Source organism: Glycine soja, chromosome 19, assembly GCF_004193775.1.
Source record: "Glycine soja cultivar W05 chromosome 19, ASM419377v2, whole genome shotgun sequence".
Taxonomy (NCBI): Eukaryota; Viridiplantae; Streptophyta; class Magnoliopsida; order Fabales; family Fabaceae; genus Glycine; species Glycine soja.
The window spans coordinates 32,755,576-32,764,169 of record NC_041020.1 but is presented as its reverse complement, the minus strand read 5'-3'; positions in this window follow the sequence as shown (position 1 = coordinate 32,764,169).

Genomic DNA, 8,594 nt, shown 5'->3' with positions numbered 1-8,594 from the left:
ATCAAATTGAATAAAAAAAATTAAAGGACTAAACCAAACTTAAATAATAAATTAGAAAGAAAAAAACTAATTTAACCTATATTAAAAAATTAAAACTCAACAAAAGTTAGGAGGGGCCTTGACTGCACATAGATCCGTCTCTGACCGTGGTCCGTGGTGCAGTCAAAGGTGAAGAGACGCTCCCAACAAGACTTTGGCAATTTTCATTCAAAAATAGTAATACTACTTTGTAATTAACATATTTTAATGTCAACTGATAATCTCTAAACAAATCAATTCGTCCATTAAAAAATTATGATACCCAATGATCTACTCAAAAGTTAGTTCATTCTCGAATTCACCATTAAATTTTATATTTTAATTAATAATTTTTCTTGTAAATGACATCAATCAAGTTAATTAAGAAGTGGCAAAAAAAATCATGTGTTACACAAACCACAAAAATTGAACATACCAAAACTCAAAAAACAGAAAATCGAATTAAATTATTTTAAATTGGATTGGATTTTGAATCTTTTTGCTAGAAACCAATCAAATCCGAATAAAACAAAACTTTATTGTGTAATTAGTATGGTTATCATGTATTTAAGAACTTGTATGAATTAGGAACTTGTTAGTTCTTACCCTTTATGTACTTGATCTCCGAGAAATTGTAAAATTCTTTTTAACTTACAATTTCAATGTCTACTTTGAATTATGTTGAGATGCAAATATTTGACGTTGATGAAGTTGTGTAAATATTTGTGCTCTTTTTTTTTTCAAAAACAGAAACTCAATCCATTTAAAATTAAAATAAATTATATTAAATAATTGAGCACAAACAATTAATATACTGAAATTGACATTAATCTTTCCGTACTTGAATTCAATATTTAATGAAAATAATTTTTAATCAGATTTTATTTATCTCTCGATTAAATTTAGAATTAGTCATGTCTTTTTTTTCTCACGAAGGAGAGGGTTAAAAAAAATTGGTTTGGATTAGATTAAATCAAATTAAATTTGACTTTAAAAGCAAACCAAATGTGGATTACCATCCTCACGCTTCTTTGATTACCAACATCCTTCTGGTGTTCGCCAGACGTTTAGCTTTTGTTCTCTTTGTGTCCCGCCCCCCTCTCTAGCTCATCTTCTTAGTGTTGATGGTCAAGAGTAGTTATTTCTTTTCTGTTTCCACTATATAAAAAGAAAAGATCACTTTGTCGAGTGTGTGGAGTTAGGGACGAAACTTGCATACATATTGATATTATTCTTGATTGTCCCATAACAAGACAAGTGTGGCATTTGTCCCATAACTTGCATACATATTATGTATTGTGGTTCACATCTCCCTCTCTCCCCTCTCTCTCTCTCTCTCTATATATATATATATAGTAGCTTGTCAACATATTCTTTTTAAAAAATAAAAGGGTATATTTTTAGCAAATGCATATAAGATTTGTTAATTTATACCCACTAATTTTTTAGGAGTAAATTCGTATGTTATAGTTACAAATTTCATAAAATATAACTTGCTAACTTATTCTAAAAAAATGGTGTAAGTTAACTAACTGTAGCCCCATTATGTAGTCAGATTTTGCTAAAAATTATATTAATTTATTGTCCTTTATATTTTAGTATCTTCTTTATACATTAAATTTTTAAAAAAATATCATTTTGATCTTATTTTAGTTTTTCATTTAGAATATTAACTTTTATATTTTAAAATAATTAATTGTGCTATCATAAATATAATTAATGTAAGCATTTTAGCATTTTTTAATTGCCACAAGCTTCTTTTTTTTCATTTTACCCTTTTAACCATCTTCATCACCCTTTCTTATACCGACCGCCATAGACCACCGTGAGCAGCTGTCAAATGCAATTTTCAGCGGCGACATTTCTTTTTTCTTTTCCAGCGTAGTTTCGCCTCTTCCTTTCTTTCTCTCTTCTCCCATTTTATTTTTCTTTCTTTTTAAAGTATGCAAATCACTCTATGAACCATAAAAGAAACCCTCAAGATCTAGACATTACAAACGCACACAATGGGCAAGGTTCCTCACATGCAAGCACAGTGGTAACAAAGCTCTCTGTGAGCACGCACAGTAGTGAGGTTCCTGTACACGTGCATGCACAAGAACAATGAAACCCTTTGTGACCTCCGAGGTGGCACACCACATGTACAATTTGGTTTTTTTGTGTGGTATCTAAGTTTTTCGCCTCAATCGTCATGGCACCAACAATCGTCCAACAAGTGATGTCCGACACCAGATCTAGGGCTTCTGGGTATGGTGGAGAGTACTGACCGTGTGGTTGAGGAAGAGGAAGGTTTACAGTTGAAAAAATCCATCCATCAATTTAAACTTTTCCTCATTGCAGATCTCGTTTTTCTAGATTTGTTGTTTTTCAAATTGTGTTTTGCAAAGAGATGGTGTAACATAGACATGAGAGAGGAGAGAGAGAGGACAAGGGAGGTTCGTGCATTTTCATAGTGGGAAGAACTGAGAGAAAAAGGCGAGTGGAAGAAGATCCAGTCGGTGGTTTATTGTTTTCAAAATAAAATATAAATGGTGATGGTTTTTAGCCTCCATTATGTTAAATTAATTACTTTTAAAACTTTAACTACATTAACAAAACACTAACATTATTAAAATGAAATCTTTAAAAAATATGAAAGACCTAAAGTGACACATTTAATTTTTTCCTAACAAATGCTAAATTATAACCAGAAAGATATTATCCAACTACTACTGTAGCTGAAAACCAGAACAAAATACCCCTCCACAAAACTGACATGTTCAAAATTAAGCAACAAAAAACATTTTAGCATATAAGTTTGGTCAGCATAACATTAAGGCTTTTTCTTAGAATTTGCTTTTACAGGACGAGGTGATTGACCACTGACCGGGCTGACCGGGCCTTTGTGCATTCATCCTGGCAAAGAGACAAATGAACTCATCAAACAAGAGCGGGTGTTACATTAATTCATGATTCAGAATAAAGATACATAAAACAATTAATCAACCATTGCTAACAATTTTATATCCATATAATCACAGTTTATTCACACAAATAGAGAACATTTTCCTAATGCAAACTAAAATGTTAAACAAATTGCCTGTCATTCGAAAGAGACAATAACTTTTCTTTAACCATTAACTAACTCATTGGATTATCAATTTTCCAGCAAATTAGAGAAGCAAATACAAGTCTGTATATTGAGTTCTGGATCATACAGCTCAAACGTAAATATAAAAAGACACGTCACACGAGTTTGATATGATTGGATTCAAATCTTAGACCTTATTTGTTAAACTCTCCATCCACAATATCAAATATAACCACCAATTTCACCTCTAAAATATTAGCTTCTCTACTATTTAATCCAAGAGGCAATGAAATTATTTAAGTAATCCCCAAAGTATTTAATATCCAACATCTTTAAGTTGATGTGTTTTAGTGAAGTTCAAGACCCAATTTGAAGGGTTTTATAACTTTGGAGATTACTTAGCATTTTTTTTCTTATAATTTTAGGATTACTTAAACAGTGTTTTTTACTTTAACAACCAATTAGGAGATGGTAATAGATCAAAGATAAAATTGACGACTCACTCCAATATCAATGGTCAACTGGGGAGGTAAGCCTCAACTCCATCAAGGAACAAAACAAGGCCCCCTAGTGTTTTAATATAGAAAATGTTCCTTGCATATCAATGTGATTGTTTGATGAGAACTCATTTAAAATTCAATCTATACACAAAAACTCTTTTAAGAACAGGGTATAACAAATTCAGTGTCATTTTTTTAACATCTAAATAATGGAACACTTATTAAAAGACCTTCTCCATTTCATCATTACTAAGCTTTTGTTTTTTATCCATAAGAATTGAAGACAAATATTAGATGATTTACAACAATTCACACACTCTTAACCAACTGAACTAGACCTTCTTGGTAAATAAATGTCACTAAGCTCCACTAGTAAGCTTGAGTAAATAAATTCACTCTCTATAAAGTGAATATCATCTCCATTTCATTTATTTTTCCAAAAGCTTATGAAATGGAGACTATCCATTCCAGGAACACCTTGTGTGCATCCGTACAAGTACACAAGTTTATCCAAACTATCCTCAATTCAGCAACACACGGTGAAAACACAGCATAAAACATGTTGAACAAAACACATGGAAAGCGGGAAAAACAGAAATGGTTATATAGTGTTACCTTGCGCCTGATGAATCCTTGTGGAGACTCACACTTCCTCCTAGCATCGAACCTAGCATGAGATTGAGAGTGGATAGCACAGGAAACACAAACACAGTACTGCATTTTTCTTCAGAGTTTGGGAAGAGTATATTCTGAAAATAACAATTAAAAACTAAATAAATAACATAAACACATCCGAAATTTTCCTTCAAAAACCAGAGAAGGTAAAGAATAAAATTATGTTCATAGACACAGGCTTCCAGCACATCTCTGATTGCAGCATGTTCAACAATTCCTCACCAGAAACCTCTTAATAGCCTTGTCCTGTTATTAAAAAAAATCCACAAAGTGCAAAAAACTTGAATTTGTTTTTTGGTCAGCTAATATATATATATATATATATATACCAGAAACAAGTTCCAACCAAATACAAAGAAGTGCCATTAGTTACATACCCCCAAATCAATGAAGTGGTTATAAATTATTTATGCAATGAATTGTCATAAATATTATCTAACAACTCATTTTACAATAGTTCCCTAATATTCTATAAACAAACCAATCTCAAGAATGTCAATACCAACAATGTTATGATCAAGCATAGAAATGGTTCTAGAATTCGAGGTCTAGGGCCTCCAGAGCAACAGAGAGGAAAAGGAAAGGTTTGTATTATTTCTGCATATCTGCTGAATTACATTCATGCTCTATTTATAAGTGTTCTATGATCATTCTAGAGAATATAATCCTAACAGATTTTGGCTTTTTGTGCCTTGGAGGAATTGAAAAAATGACAAAACCAAATGCACTGCGTGAATTGTACTGAGGCCAGAGGACAACTCCTAACGGTAAAGCTTCTAGAATCTTGCTAACCTGGCTGCAAATCTCATCTTCATTTTGTTGCGTAGTCATCCAGGTATTTTGGTCTACTAATTCTCCTTTTTGCCCTTGCTTCTTCTTCTATGTATTACTCAGTTCTTGGTGCTAGTTCTGAGTTCATAACATCCCCGCAGACTTCCAAAACAACCTTGTCCTCAAGGTTGTAGCTTCTCTTAAGAGACTCCCATTGTTCCTATGATGTGTCTTCAGGAACTAATCTTGCCCATTGAACCAAGACTAGTAATTGTCTGTCGGTCGGTGTGTTTTCCTACTTTGCATCTAAAATCGAAAGAGGAGTGCTAAGGGGTTCAATTCCTTCTGATGAAGCTAGCTAGCAGGTCAAGCGAAACCTTTGTGTTGGAAGAGTGATATGGCTTGAGTAATGAACAATGAAATACCGGGTGAAATCTGGAGTTTGGCGAAAAATTCAACTGGTAGGCTACATTGCCAATCTTCTTGACAATTTGGAATGGTCCATAGTATCTCTTCGTGAGTTTCGAATATGCTTCCCCTGTGGCCGACGTTTGACGGCACAATCGTAGTTTGACCAACACTGTATCTTCTTCTTTGTAGCTCACATCTCAGCACCGTTTATTTGCAATCTCTTTCATTCTTTGTTGGGCTTTGGCTAACTTCTTGGCAAGACTTGCAAATATTTTTTCTCGTTGTGTTAATCATTCATCAACAGCCTCGACATTCGAATTTCCTTCGAGATATTGCAGTAAGCTTGGCGGTTGTTTGCCGAAAGTAATCTCGCATGGTGTCATCCCTGTTGTGGAGTGAATTGATGTATTGTATGACCACTCCGCCCAAATTAAGAAATGCCCCCATGTGGATGGCTTCTGATGCACAAAGGCTCTTACATATTGCTTGATAATGTGATTCATGGCCTCTATTTGTCCGTCGGACTGAGGGTGGTACGCCGAGCTCATACAAAGCTTGGTGCCACTCATTTTGAATAGCTCCTGCCAAAAATGGCTGACGAACAGTGGGTCCCTGTCAGATACCAGACTGCGTGGCATGCCGTGAAGTTTACCGAAAATCTCCATGAACAATTGGGCGACACCAGAAGCTGTGTGGTGTTGGGGCAGTGATCCCAGATGAATTCCCTTTGAAAAACGATCTACAATTACCAATATAATGGAGTTTTCACGATAAGAGGGCAGACCCATGATAAAATCTAGGGAGAGGTCCTCCCATGGTCATGCCGAAATTGGAAGAGGACATAAGAGCCCAGGTGGTCGATGATGATCCAATTTGATTTGTTGGCAGGTGATACAGCTGGTGATGTCACGATGAACGTCCTGCTTCATTGATGCCCATATGAAATTTTCACGAATGTGAGCCAATGTCTTCATAATCCCCATATGGCCACCAGTGGGAGTGGAATGAAATTCAGCCAGAATTGTTGGTAGTAATCGAAGCCCTTGTGGCAGCCAAATACGGTCTCGTTGCAATATCAGACCATCCCGGATGACGCACTCGGGGTGATTCTCTGGTTCCTCTTGAACCTACTTTCTCCTGGTCATGAATTCCTCATTGGAGGCAAGCTCTATTTTGAGTTCCTGCAAGAAAACACAATTAGGAATGGTTAGCACAAAAATTTGGCCCTGTAGAGGGTCAGGTAGGTTCTGTGGAGGGTTAGGTAGGCTCTGTGGAGGGTCAGGTAGGCGCGAGAAGGCATTCGCCGCCAAGTTGTGTTTGTCAGCACGGTAATGGATAGTGTAATCATATCCCATTAGACGTGCAAGGTAAACCTGTTGCTCTAGAGTTTGAACTGCTTGAGCCATGAGTTCCTTCAAGCTTCTATGATCAGTGAGAATTACGAAACGATGGCCCAATAAATATTGCCTCCATTTCTTTACTGTCGCCATGATTGCGGCGAGTTCCCGCACATACCTGGATGCTCAGAGAAGTTTCGAGCAAAAATGTTTGATGAAAAAGGGGAGAGGATGGTGGTGCTGAGGAAGAATTGCTCCCATACCTATCCTGGAAGCATCGATTTCTATCACAAATGGGACGGAGAAGTCTGGTAAGCCTAAAATAGGGGCTTGGCATAAAGCTTCCTTTAGTTTGGAGAAAGCTATGTTAGCTTCTAGGGTCCAATGAAACTAATCTTTTGTCAACAATGTCGTAAGAGGTGTTGCTAAGGTCGCGTATCCTTTGATGAATCGTCAATAAAATCCTAAGAGCCCAAGGAATCCGGGCAGGTTCTGCACTGATTGTGGAGGTGGCCATTGCTGCACGGCGGTGACCTTTTTTGAAACTGGTTCCACGCCACGTGTCGAGACCAGGTGTCCCAAATACTCGACTTGTTGAGTGGCAAAGGAGCATTTGGACAGTTTGAGGACAAAGCTGTTGTCGGAAAGAATCTAAAAGATTTTGTGCAAGTGTTCCAGGTGATCAGAAAAGGTTTTACTATAGACCAAGATATCGTCGAAGAAGACTATAATGAAGTTCCGCAAATAAGGCCCAAAATTGGTGTTCATAGTTTCCTGAAAGGAAGAAAGGGCGTTGCAAAGCCCAAACGGCATTACCAGAAATTCATAATGGCCGTGGTGCGTACAAAAAGCCATTTTGTTGACGTCCTCAGGTGCCATTAAAATCTGATGGTATCCTTGAAGTGAGTCCAGCTTCGAAAACCAGCATGCTTCGCCCAGCTCATCTAATAATTCATCGATTGTAGGTATGGGAAATCGGTCTTTAATGGTTAATGCATTCATGGCCCTGTAGTCAACGTAGAAGCGCCATGACCCGTCCCTCTTCTTGACAAGGAGAACCGGGGAGGAGAAGGGGCTTGTACTAGGACAAATGATGCCATTTTGAAGCATCGTATTGACCTGGGATTCAATTTCCTGCTTCTGGAAATGGGGGTATCTGTAGGGCCAAACATTAACAGGGGTGGAGTTAGGTAAAAGGTGAATGGAATGGTTGGTGGTGCGGGATGGAGGAAGTTGTGTTGGTGGTCAGAAAAGGGTTGGGAATTGGTTGATGATGGAGAGGATAGTGGGATGAGTAGTTGGTAGGGGTGCAGTTTGAGGACAAACACGAATGTGGAAAAATTCACTTGCACTTCGTGTTTAGAGAAGAAGACGGAGTTGGGGAGGACTGATTTTCGTCAATGGTATTTCAGATGCTCCCTTTAATTCGATCAATTGACCATCATGGATGAACTTCATGGTAAGGATGTTGTAGTTCGTTAGCACAGGACTGAGGGCCTTGAGCCATTGAACTCCGAAGACAATGTCAGTGCCGCATAGAGGGAGGACATGCAGGTCAACAGAGAAGTTTATTCCTTGAATATGGACTGCAACATTCAGGAAAACTTGAAAGCATTCTACCTCGTTGCCATTGCCGACAAGCACACGTAGAGTTGGTGTTGGTTGTGGGGTCAGACCAAGGGACTTGACGAGGTGTTCCTGCACAAAATTGTGTGTGCTGCCTCCGTCAACCAAGATCACAACATGGTGGTTGGCAATCCGACCGGTGATACGGAGTGTCTCCGGGGTCGATTGGCCCGATAAGGCATGAAG